Source organism: Lissotriton vulgaris, chromosome 10 (genome assembly GCF_964263255.1).
Source record: "Lissotriton vulgaris chromosome 10, aLisVul1.2, whole genome shotgun sequence".
In the NCBI taxonomy this organism is placed as follows: domain Eukaryota; kingdom Metazoa; phylum Chordata; class Amphibia; order Caudata; family Salamandridae; genus Lissotriton; species Lissotriton vulgaris.
In genome coordinates this window covers 259,674,928-259,686,329 of record NC_141698.1, presented here as the reverse complement: position 1 = coordinate 259,686,329, position 11,402 = coordinate 259,674,928, and the positions used below count along the sequence as shown (strand labels likewise).

The 11,402-nt window shown below is 53.2% G+C and overlaps 1 non-coding gene across 1 annotated transcript; it reads right to left on the bottom strand.

Annotated features, from left to right (window-relative positions):
* Nucleotides 1–10,478: 10,478 nt before the first annotated feature.
* On the bottom strand, nt 10,479–10,609 carry LOC147685076 (U8 small nucleolar RNA). Its single transcript, XR_015300767.1, has one exon. It is a non-coding gene; the product is annotated as a U8 small nucleolar RNA (small nucleolar RNA).
* Between the last annotated feature and the right edge of the window lie 793 nt (nt 10,610–11,402).

Below are 11,402 nucleotides of genomic sequence, written 5' to 3'. Positions count from 1 at the left end.
GCTCAGCGAACCCCAGCCAGGCCGCCGACAACCTCACGAAGTGGATCAGCAACTGCGCGGACGAACTCGCCTCACTGAGGACCCCGCCTAGCAGACCCGGCAGCAAGAAGGCTCCAAGGTTCACCGACGAACTCAAGAGCTCCAAGAAGAACTGCCGAGCCCTCGAGAAAGTCTGGAGAAAGGAACCGACACCGGACAACAGGACCTCCTTCAAACTTGCCACCCGGAAACACCACCAGCTGATCCACGCCGCCAAGAAAACAGCATTCAAGGACCGGTTGGACAACAACGCACACAACTGCAAGGAACTCTTCAACATCGTGAAAGAGCTTTCCAACCCCAGCGCAGGAAACAACGACATCACCCCATCGCAAGACCTCTGCAACTCCCTCGCTTCATACTTCCACAACAAGATCGCGGACATACACAACAGCTTCTACAACCAACCAACGCACACCATGACCGAACAACCACACCCCACCACCACCCTCCACGCCTGGACCCCGATCAGCACCGAAGACACCATCCGCACGATGAACTCCATCCACTCCGGATCACCGACCGACCCCTGCCCTCACCACGTCTTCAACAAGGCCGACGCTGTCATCGCACCCCACCTGCGAGACATCATCAACACATCCTTCGACACCACCATCTTCCCTGAGAGCTGGAAACACGCCGAACTCAGCGCTCTACTCAAGAAACCAACAGCGGACCCCACCAACCTCAAGAACTACCGCCCCATCTCGCTCCTCCCGTTTCCAGCCAAAGTCATCGAGAAGACCGTCAACAAGCAGATGGCCGCCTTCCTCGAGACGAACGGATCCCTCGACCCCTCACAGTCCGGCTTCCGAGCCAATCACAGCACCGAGACCGCCCTCATCGCCGCCACCGATGACATCCGAGCCCTGATGGACAATGGAGAAACAGCGGCCCTCATCCTCCTAGACCTCTCCGCGGCATTCGACACGGTCTGCCACCGCACCCTAGTACGGCGCCTCAGCAACATCGGAATCCAGGACAAGGCGCTGGAATGGATCATCTCCTTCCTCGACGGAAGAACTCAGAGAGTCCGCCTACCACCGTACAAGTCAGAGGCCTCCGAAGTCATCTGCGGCGTCCCTCAAGGATCATCTCTGAGCCCCACCCTCTTCAACGTCTACATGAGCCCCCTCGCGGCCATCGTACGCAAACACAACCTCAGCATAATCTCCTACGCCGACGACACCCAGCTGATCCTCTCCCTGACCAACGACCCCACCGCCGCCAGAGCCAACCTGCACGAAGGGATGAAAGAGGTAGCCGAGTGGATGACGACCAGCCGCCTGAAACTGAACTCGGACAAGACGGAGGTCCTCATCTTGGGCCCCTCACCCTCCGCCTGGGACGACTCCTGGTGGCCTCCCGCCCTGGGCACCGCACCCAAACCGACAGACCATGCACGCAACCTGGGCTTCATCCTGGACTCCTCCCTCTCCATGACCAGGCAAGTCAACAACGTCTCCTCGGCGTGCTTCAACACCCTACGCATGCTATGGAAGATCTTCTGGTGGATCCCCACCGAGACCAGGAAGACCGTCACCCAGCCCCTCGTCACCAGCCGACTGGACTACGGCAACACCCTCTACGCCGGTACCACCGCCAAGCTCCAGAAGAGACTCCAGCGGATCCAGAACGCCTCAGCCAGACTCATCCTCGACATCCCACGAACCAGCCACATCTCCGGACATCTGAGAGACCTTCACTGGCTCCCCGTCAACAAAAGAATCACCTTCCGCCTCCTCACCCACGCACACAAAGCCCTACACGACCAAGGCCCGAGCTACCTCAACAGCCGAGTCAACTTCTACGCTCCCAAACGCCACCTCCGATCAGCCAACCACGCCCTCGCCGCCGTCCCCCGCATCCGAAGAGCGACTACAGGAGGAAGGTCCTTCTCCTACCTGGCCGCCAAGACCTGGAACTCCCTTCCGACCGACCTGCGCCTGACCCAAGACCACCTCTCCTTCAGGAAGAAGCTGAAGACCTGGCTGCTCGAGCAGTAGCGGCACCCCCCCCCCCCCCCCCCCAGCGCCTTGAGACCCTACGGGTATGTAGCGCGCTTTACAAGTGTCATTGATTGATTGATTGTCCTTTCTGCCTGCACCGGTGCACAATTTGGTGCCTAGCGCCAACGCAGGCACTCTTACACCATAGTGCAAGGGTGTCTGCGTTGTTGGCAGATTGTTCTAGTGCAGGAAGGGCCACCTACCTGCACAAAAACTATCCATGGAGGCGTTTTCCTCTTCCTGTGTGTGCCGTACAATGCAGCACACTTGGAGCCAGATTTACCAATTTCGCACGCAGCACAGTGCAGCAGCCGCAAATGTTGCACCGCACTGTGTGAGAAGGAGAGGGCAGGAGAGCACCATATCAACTGAACTATGGCACTCTCCTCCCCTCTCGCTGGTGCCAGGACAGAAATGTTTGGCCGTGCCCATTTGCACTATAGTGCAAGGGTGTCTCTGTGAGTCTAGCATAGGTTTTGTACTGGAAGGATACTGTACAGTACACAACACTATACGTAGAATAACTTTAAACCTTTTCTAACTTTGTATCTGTGCTGTACAAAGAAAGAATAAATACAATTATTTCTCCTTCATGAATTGGAGCTATTTTCTGACGCTAAACCTTGTCTACTTTTTCATGTAAATAGGACTTAGCCTCAGAAACCTTGGATGGCTGCATGGGAAAGCCCTGCTCCACCCATAGTACGCCACCTTGGCATTAAGTAATGCAAAGGAGCAATATGCACTGCTTTGCATTACTTTCAAGTTATTTGTTTTACACTGGAAAGTAAATAGGGGAAAAATATTTTGCATTTTTTGCATTACTTTTGTGACTCAAATACGGTGTTAAATCTTAGTAAATAGACCCCATAGAAAGAGGGGAAACCAAGGAGAAATAAAGATATTTCTCCTCCTTACGCCTCCCCTGGAGAGTATACAGTTTTGACACATTCCCAGGTTTACATATCATTCTAAATCTGGTAAATTGTCAAAACCCATGGGTGGAATATGGCGTCGGAGTAGGACGCTTCTTCGAGCCTCTCCGGCGCCGATCCAACATAGCATTGAATAGCACGGTCCTGGGCGTGCTGACCGGCTCCAGAAGGGCAGCGGAGGTCACCGACAACTAGGGGAGCGGTCCGGTGCTGTCGGTGGAGCGGTGCAGCGCTTGCAACGGCCAGGGGCGCAGTGGCGATTTGAGGCCTGTAAGCACCGGCCTCGCGTGAAAGAGAGCCCGGCTCCGGAGCTCGGCGGCGCCTAAAGTTGCGGGGAAAAAACCCGCATTGGACTCATTCGCTCCCGGTCTCCCCAGTACCTGAGAAGGAGCGAGGAGCGCGACTTGCCTATGGGAGCGGCTGCTCTGGACACCGGTGCCCACCGGGGTAGGGAGACGGCGGTGCCGGGCCTGGAGTGAGGAAGGAGACCCGGAGGCGACGGAGCCGAGAGCCACCGGAGGCGGCCATCTGAAAGGGGGACCGGAGGCGCCAGGGCGGTCGTCGGGGGCTGCGCCCGCTCTCAAGCTGCCGGGGTGAGTCGGAGCGGCTGGAGGGAGCATTGCGGTTGGTGAAGGAGGGAGCGAGGAGAGCCGGTATTGAGGAAGAGGGCCCGGCGGGAGGGAGGAGCCGGGCCCTGACTTTAATCACACCGCGGATTCAGCCGGAGTGAAGCTGCGGTGGTCTTGACCGTCCGACATGAGTATTTAAGGACAAGCGTTGGTGGTGCTGGAGCCGGTACCTGGGGAGCTCGGGATAGCAGGGTCCCTACACCGCCATGAGGGCTGCCTGAGCGAGCCGGAATCTCTACTGTTGGTGTCGAGCTGTGGCCTGGGAAGAGCGGCGGGAGGGCACTGCGGACACGGGATCCCGGCACCGGCGGTGCGCTGTGATACGGTGGCAGGGGGCTCCGGGCCCGGAGGAGGGTGAGCTTCTGCCACAGTGACTTTGCACCGATCACTGGCTGAGCACATTCTGGCGGGAAACATTGTGGCCCCATTTTGATTAGACTTTCCCTGGTGGGATTTGGTGGCTACTGCCCTGCTGGTATTGCTCGCCCTGAGCCTGGGCTGAGGCCGGGGGAGCCCCTGCATTGACTTTACACGCTTTACCTGCCTGGGCATTGGTACCCAGGGACGGGTGATCCCTGCTCCTTCCTGGCACGGAATATCTTCTGGAGAATTAACACACGGATATATCGACAGGCGGTGAGGCTTCTGAGGGTTTCTTGGACGGAGGGGGAGAGATCGTACCCCTGTTTGGGCTGGACGGTAGGGGACATCGCCCCATCTACAGATCCGGAGATCCCATAGCGACCTGTCATCTTGCATGTCTGGGGAGTGAGGGTCGCCCCGGCCGAGTGCTACACCCGGTCCACCACAATGTCCAATACGCTGTGCAAGGGGCGTCCGGGGAAGGATGGAGCCTCTAAATCCTCACAGCAGCCGGCATCTCCGGGAGCCAGTGGCTCGTCGAGGCAATCGGACGACGAGGCGCCTGCAACTAAGGCCTTTATGTCTGAGCTCTTTGCCTCCATTAAAGAGGATATTTCTGAACTCCGCGCACAATTGGCGTGGGACCTCCGGGAGGTGCGGAGAGATGTGGATGGAATTGGCGAGAGGGGGGCGACACTAGAGGACCATGATCTGAGTGTGGCGAACGATGTGCACCAGCTGCAGCAAGACATCATCCGTCTCACGGAACAGAACTTGGATTTGCAGACCCACACGGAGGACTTGGAAAACCGTTCCCGAAGGAACAACATCCGCATCCGCGCAGTGCCGTGGGACGGTGAGGCGGGGGACCTGCGTGGCTATGTTCAGGCTTTGTTTTTGCAGATTGTGGATGAGGAGGATGTGCAGGAAATTAAGATGGACAGAGTGCATAGAGTGAGATTGCCCAGGCGAGGAGGGGGGCCCCCTCCTGACATCCTCGTTTGTGTACACGATTTCCAAGTGAAAGAACGCATCCTGCGTAAAGCCAGAGCTATCACATCACTACAATTCAGGGACCATTGTCCGCAGCTCTACCAGGACCTAGCAGCTTCAATGCTACAGAAGAGAAGGGAGTTCCGCCCAGTGACCTCCTTCCTGCAGGAACGCAGCATCTCCTACTCCTGGGGACACCCCTTCCGGATCATCTTCCGCTGGCAGAATAGGCTGGCACAGATTTGCTCTCTCCAAGTGGCGAAGGAACTAATGGGCCTGAACGACGTCGCGCCCTCTCAGGGGGCGAGCAATTCTCCATCGCGGAGGCGTCATCGCTCTTCCTCCTGGCACAGAGTAGGCGCATCTCCAGACCGGCTGCGGCCGGACCGCGCCGCCAGCTTGCAGGAAAGGGGAGACGCGGTGTCTTTGGTGGCCTCGGCGACTTTGGCAGATTCCCAACAAAGCTCTGGAGCGGCATGATTCCTGACCTAATGGCTGTTTGGCGCCGGAGGGGCACCGGCCCTTAGGCTCCGGGGGTATGGTTGTACTTTTGGAGGAGACACCCCGGACCGTGGCCTTGGGGGTCACCGAGTTGGTACCCCTGCTCTGATTCCAGTCCGGAGGGACCCTTACGAACTATGGTCTACTGGAACTGATGAGTACCATTTTCAAATTCAGTGTATTGAGTTATTTCTTCTTCTTGTTCTTTTCCTTGCAGGGGGGGTTGGGGGATGGGGGGACTGGGGTGAAGGGTGCGGGGGGGTTCCATGGTGGTGACGGGAGGGTTCTGTTGAATGGCTGGCTGGTGATGTGTGCGAGTGTTAAGGGCGGGTGTGGTCTGGGAGGGGTTGTTGCCAAGGCTGCTACAAGCTTGTTGTCTGCTGGGTGGTGCCTGGGGGGAGTCCTGAATTGCCCTTTGACATTGCCTTCGACTGGAGGGCTCCTGAGTACAGGAGAGGGGAATCAAGAGGTGGCTGTAGAGAGTCCTGGTTTCTTACTGCACTATGCCAGTTAGCATAGGGACTTGGAATGTCAAGGGTCTGAACTCACTGCAGAAGAGGCAGAAGGTATGGAAGTATGTGACTGACCATCAGCTGGATATTGTGGGATTACAAGAAACTCATTTAGCACGGAAGGATGAGTTACGCCTTCGGCATAGGTGAAGGCAAATTTTTGCAGTCCCAGATCACGTGTGGCGGTGAATGGCCATATGTCGGCGTTCTTCCCGCACTCTAGGGGCACCAGGCAGGGCTGCCCCCTCTCCCCCCTTCTGTTCGCGCTAAGCATTGAACCTTTGGCGATGGCGGTGCGAGAACATGAGGGGGTTCGGGGCTTACCGTTCACGGGAGAGCAACATAAGATCACACTATTCGAGGACGACGTCTTATTTTTGGTGGCGGATCCGGAGCACTCGCTACCCTGCATTAGGGAGATCTTGCTAGAATATGAAGAGGTGGCTGGCTTCAGGGTCAACTATAGCAAGTCGTATATTTTTAATCTGACTCTCTCGCAGGCGGAGGTGGACCGCGTGCGGCCACTGACGCCTTTAGCCTGGGCCGCTGGTTCAATTGTCTATCTGGGGGTCCACTTGACCCCAACGGTGGGCAAATTGTTCTCGGCTAACTTCCCGTCCCTTCTAGCGAAGACCCGAGCTGAATTGGACAGATGGAAGCCCAAATTTTTGTCATGGCTGGGCAGAATTCATGCAATTAAGATGGTTCTTCTTCCTAAATATTTGTACTTATTTCAGGCTCTGCCCATTCCGCTAGACATCGATTACTTTCGGCGGCTCAAGACACAGATACTGCGATTTGTTTGGCAAGGGGGCCGGGCGCGTCTATCCTTTGCAGTCCTGCGCCGGTCTAGATCAGAGGGCGGGGGTGGGGCTTCCAGACCTGCAGCTTTACTACAGGGCAGCCCAACTGGTGGAGTGGTCGCAGCAACTGTCAGAAAAACATTGGCTGCACATGGACCGGAGCGTGGCTGGCAGGTAGATATGGGATCTGGCTTGGAAGCCGAAGAAGGACCGTCCCTTGAATGCTTATATCAGTACCCCCACGGGTACCACGCTGAAGGTCTGGGACACCTTGGCCACGGATGAACGTTGGACAACGTTCCGCTCACGTTCACACCCTTGCACTTCAACCCGGCTTTCCCGCCGGAGCTTAGAGAGGGGGACTTTGATGCGTGGAGGGAAGGAGGCTGCAGGGCCTTGACCCACCTGTTTCATGGAACGGACCCCCTTACCTTTGCTAACTGTATGCGGGACTATCGGGTCCCCCAATCCGACCGATATCGTCATGTACAGTTGTTGCATTGGGCCACATCGCCGGGAATACTGGAGGCAGCCACGAGACCTCCAACGCCATTCGAAGCTTTTTTGCTGCGGACGTCTGCCATGAAGGGCGTTATCTCCTTCCTATATCAGCTTCTGCTTAAATCGGCAATGACGCCTAGGCCACGCTATATGGAACAGTGGGAGGAGATGGTGGGGAGAGTTATCACCGATAATGAGTGGTCAGCGCTTTGGCGGGATCTGACCAAGTTTAATCACTCACTACATCTGAGGGAAGCTCAACTCAAGACCCTCATGCAATGGTACCTGTGCCCAACCAGGCTCCACCGCATATACCCAGCTACTTCCGATAAATTCTGGCGGGGATGTGGGCTCCTAGGGGGCTTTCGCCATATCTGGTGGGACTGCCCAGTGATCCGGCCATATTGGGAGGAAATTCTCTCACATATCAGGGACATTCTCCAGTATCCCATAGAGGACTCTATAGCCTTTGTCCTGTTGGGCCTTCGTGACCCCGGCCTTGAACATCAGACTCGGGCTGACAAAAAGATTTTGTGGCTTTGCCTGGGGGCGGCCAAACTCACGTTGGCCGCTGCCTGGAAACGGAAGGAGGCGCCAGCAATCTCTCTGTGGCACGCACGACTCTGGAAGCTTCTAAGCTTGGAAAGAATGGCGGACATCTTCCTCGGTAATTTCAAGAATTTCAAGTTCATATGGGGACCCTTGGTTGCCTTCCTCTCTAAGGGGTTACCATCAGCTGTATGTCCGGCATCCCTGCGATCTCTACATCTCTTTCAAGTCTAGTATGGTTCTATGAATGAGTATGGGTATGTGTGTGTCACCACCATGGGGGGGGGGAGGGGGAAGGGGAGTTAAACTCTTCTGGTTTTTGGGTTCCTGAGGTGCATGCTATTGGTTGATGGCATATCCGACTTGGATATATAGGCCCGCGGACCTGATAGCTCTGGTACTTAATCCTTTGCATTGTACGACGCCGGTGGTAGGCTGCTTGGAGCTCGTGATTTGCAAGCCTTTGATCATAATCAGTGCTTTTGGACTAGACATGTCTCTGCTCTGTGTGATCGCCAACCTCTAGATTTCGGATTGTGCCCCTTGCGTGGGGAAATGTGCGGCATCTCAGTGCCCTTTTCTATGTTTCTTTTTGTTCTATGCAAAATAAAAATTTTACAAAAAAAAAACCCATGGGTGTTGCATAGGAAAACCCACTGCAACGCCCACTGATGCAGGGTAGGGCAATGCAGTGACTTACACAGTATTTCCGTACACCATATCTCGAGACCATGAAAAGCCACACAAAGTGACTTTACATGTCCTTGTAGATATGGGTCTGCACTTTGCACCGCCAGAGCGTCATAAAAAGAGATGCGCCTGCAGTGCAAGGGGCTTGTAAATAAGCCCCTCAATGTTTTGTGGGAAAATTGATGGTGTGACCATCTATTTTATGGGATAAAGTACCCTCTGCCGGACATTATAAGGATATTGCAAGTCACCTTGAAGTTCCATAACCTTTAAAAAGGAACTCATCCATCAGCCTTGTTCCTCTATATGGTTATGGAACTCATCTGTGACTTGTAATATCTTTATAATGTACGGCAGGGAGTACTATGGGGCAGATTTATGTTGGACTTGCGCCACGTTTGCGTCACGCAACGGCTGCGTAAACGTGGTGCATCCCTGCGACTTTTTTACAGCGTGACGCATCTAGGCAGATGCGTCACGTTGTAAAGCCCTGCACAACATGAGGGCGTTCCGGCGCAGGGTGGGCGTTCCGGGGCAGGTGCGCCTCGCAAAAGTGGCTGAGTGAAATCTACAAGATTTCACTCAGTCACTTTTAGGCCAATGCAGCGTCAAAACCCTGCGCCTGCTTGAAGCAGGAGTAAGGCTTGACGCAGCATTGGACAGATAGGGCACCCACGAGCCTTGCTGGAGCTGCGTCGCGCTTGCGATGCAACTCCAGCAATGCGTCACCTTTACGGCACAGATGCGTCACGCATCTGTGCCGTTTTTGCTTCATGGTGCGCCGCATTGTAAATGCGGCGCACCATGGGTGGCGGAGCTGCGGCGCACAATAACTGGCGCATCGCTGGGGATGCGCCAGTTATTGTAAATCTGCCCCTATGTCCCTTATAAGACATGCAGACTTCAAAATGTCCAGAATTCCCTGAAGAATTTTTGTTCTGGAGTAGTAGAAGCTGTGTTTCGTTTTTGGGCAATAAAATCACCCCAGTGGCATAAATTGGTAGTCAGTTGTCATATTTTTATTCCAGTCAAAGGCCTTATTTACTCTGATACCTCAAGGTTTAATTATCGGGCCAAGAAGGAGGGATGCAGATGTAACATCATACCTATTTTGTTTCATGTTTCATGTCTCATGATTGGGTGCCTTTAGCATGGGCGAGCTGAGCCCAGGCACAGGGCGCCAATTTTCTGAGGGGCGCATGGAGCTGTGTGCATTAAGGTTATGCCAACAGCAGCATCCTTCTCATCTTGCTCCAGACTTGTCCCTGCCTATTCGTTTCTGTCTGATTTGCCAGTGTAAAGTGGTTTTAGCCCTTCATGATCATATAGCAGGAGATGTTTTTAACACCTCTTTAGCCCCCTTGCTTGCCCTCTCTTCACCCTCTGACTCCTGCTGGCACACATTCACAAAACCATCATCTGTGCTTTAGGTGAGCTAGGGGAGGTCCGGATATGTTTGTGTTCAGGTGGCAGTCCCTGCTCATCTAGGTACTGACCAAAGGACACAAAGGGGAGCCCCTGCTGCCTCAATTAATTCACTACCTTCAGCAAGAGCGCCAAAATTAGCTCCGCACACGCCCAGTGCGCTATGTTAGCAAAGGCCGGTGTACCGTAGTTCTGATCTTCCCATCTGGATGATCTTCCCCGAACAAGAGTGAGCATTGGTGGGGTGGTGGCTTTTCTATTTTTTTTGCAGTTTCAAATAGCGCAACCTCAACCCCCAAGACATTGTAGCGCTTTATATACGCGGCAGTTACATTAAACAAGGTCACCTACGTTTGTGGGGAAAGGAGACATTAATTTGGTTAACTTGGATAGATATCGCATCAAAACCAATACTAAATCCTAAACTGGCAGTTAAAATTCCTTAAGAACAATTTGGTAAGCTAACTGTAGTTGTAAGAAATGTTGCTTTTAACTGTCTTTAACCATTGTTCTGCGATCGTCAGTGAAAATCAGATAGGAGAACCGAAGGCGGTTGTTAGGCACCTTCAGTCTCGAGAGAGTAATGAACTCATCCCTCTCCAATCATCATTTTCTGTTTCTCCCAAAGGAGTAACAGGTAAGGATCAACCTCACTGACGATAGTGATTTTGCAAACGCAGAATGTCCGTAAGTAGAAGAGATCTTAAGAAAATTAGTGCAAGGGAATTGACATTCGACATCACTCTGCATTGTTTAGCTGCAGTCTGAAAAGTATATATTTTTTTCATTATCGTTATGCATAAGGATGGAAAAGGTTCAGCAAAAATGCTTCTCTCCGGGTTCCCATTAGACGGTGCGATTTTTATTTACATATATTAGCATCTCAAGTAGCCTGGGAGATCAATGGGTACTCTTAGCCCAACAGCGGCAGCCATGTTACAACTCAGAGAAATCCATTCACCACAACAGAGAACGGTCCGTTAGGTTTGTTTTGGAATTAGTAATTTTAGTAGAGCTTACCTGGGCAGTAAAAAACCTGTCTTGCAAACTTCTAAATATAAATCTTTGCTAAATTACATTTTTCAATTACATTTCGGGTTCTAAAGAAAGTTACTAACATACCTGTTTTGATATTCTCAAATACAGACGGATTCATCGATAGAGGAATATTAGAAACAAATTGTAAATTCACGCAATGATTTCCCCCTACAATTGCTTTCAATGTGACTTTTGAGACGCAGAGTGTCGGAAAGTGGATTTTGATGTGTTCCTTCTCTGAAAGCCTACAAAGCGTCTGTGCGCATGCGCAATGAAAGTTCTCTACTATTTCGTTTACTGCTTACTAGTGTGCTCACGTCTCTTGAAAATAAAGGGGCATATTATCAAGCCTGTGCGCTAAAATTATCGCCGCTTTATCGGCCGTTTTCGGCCGATAAAGCGGCGATAATTTTAG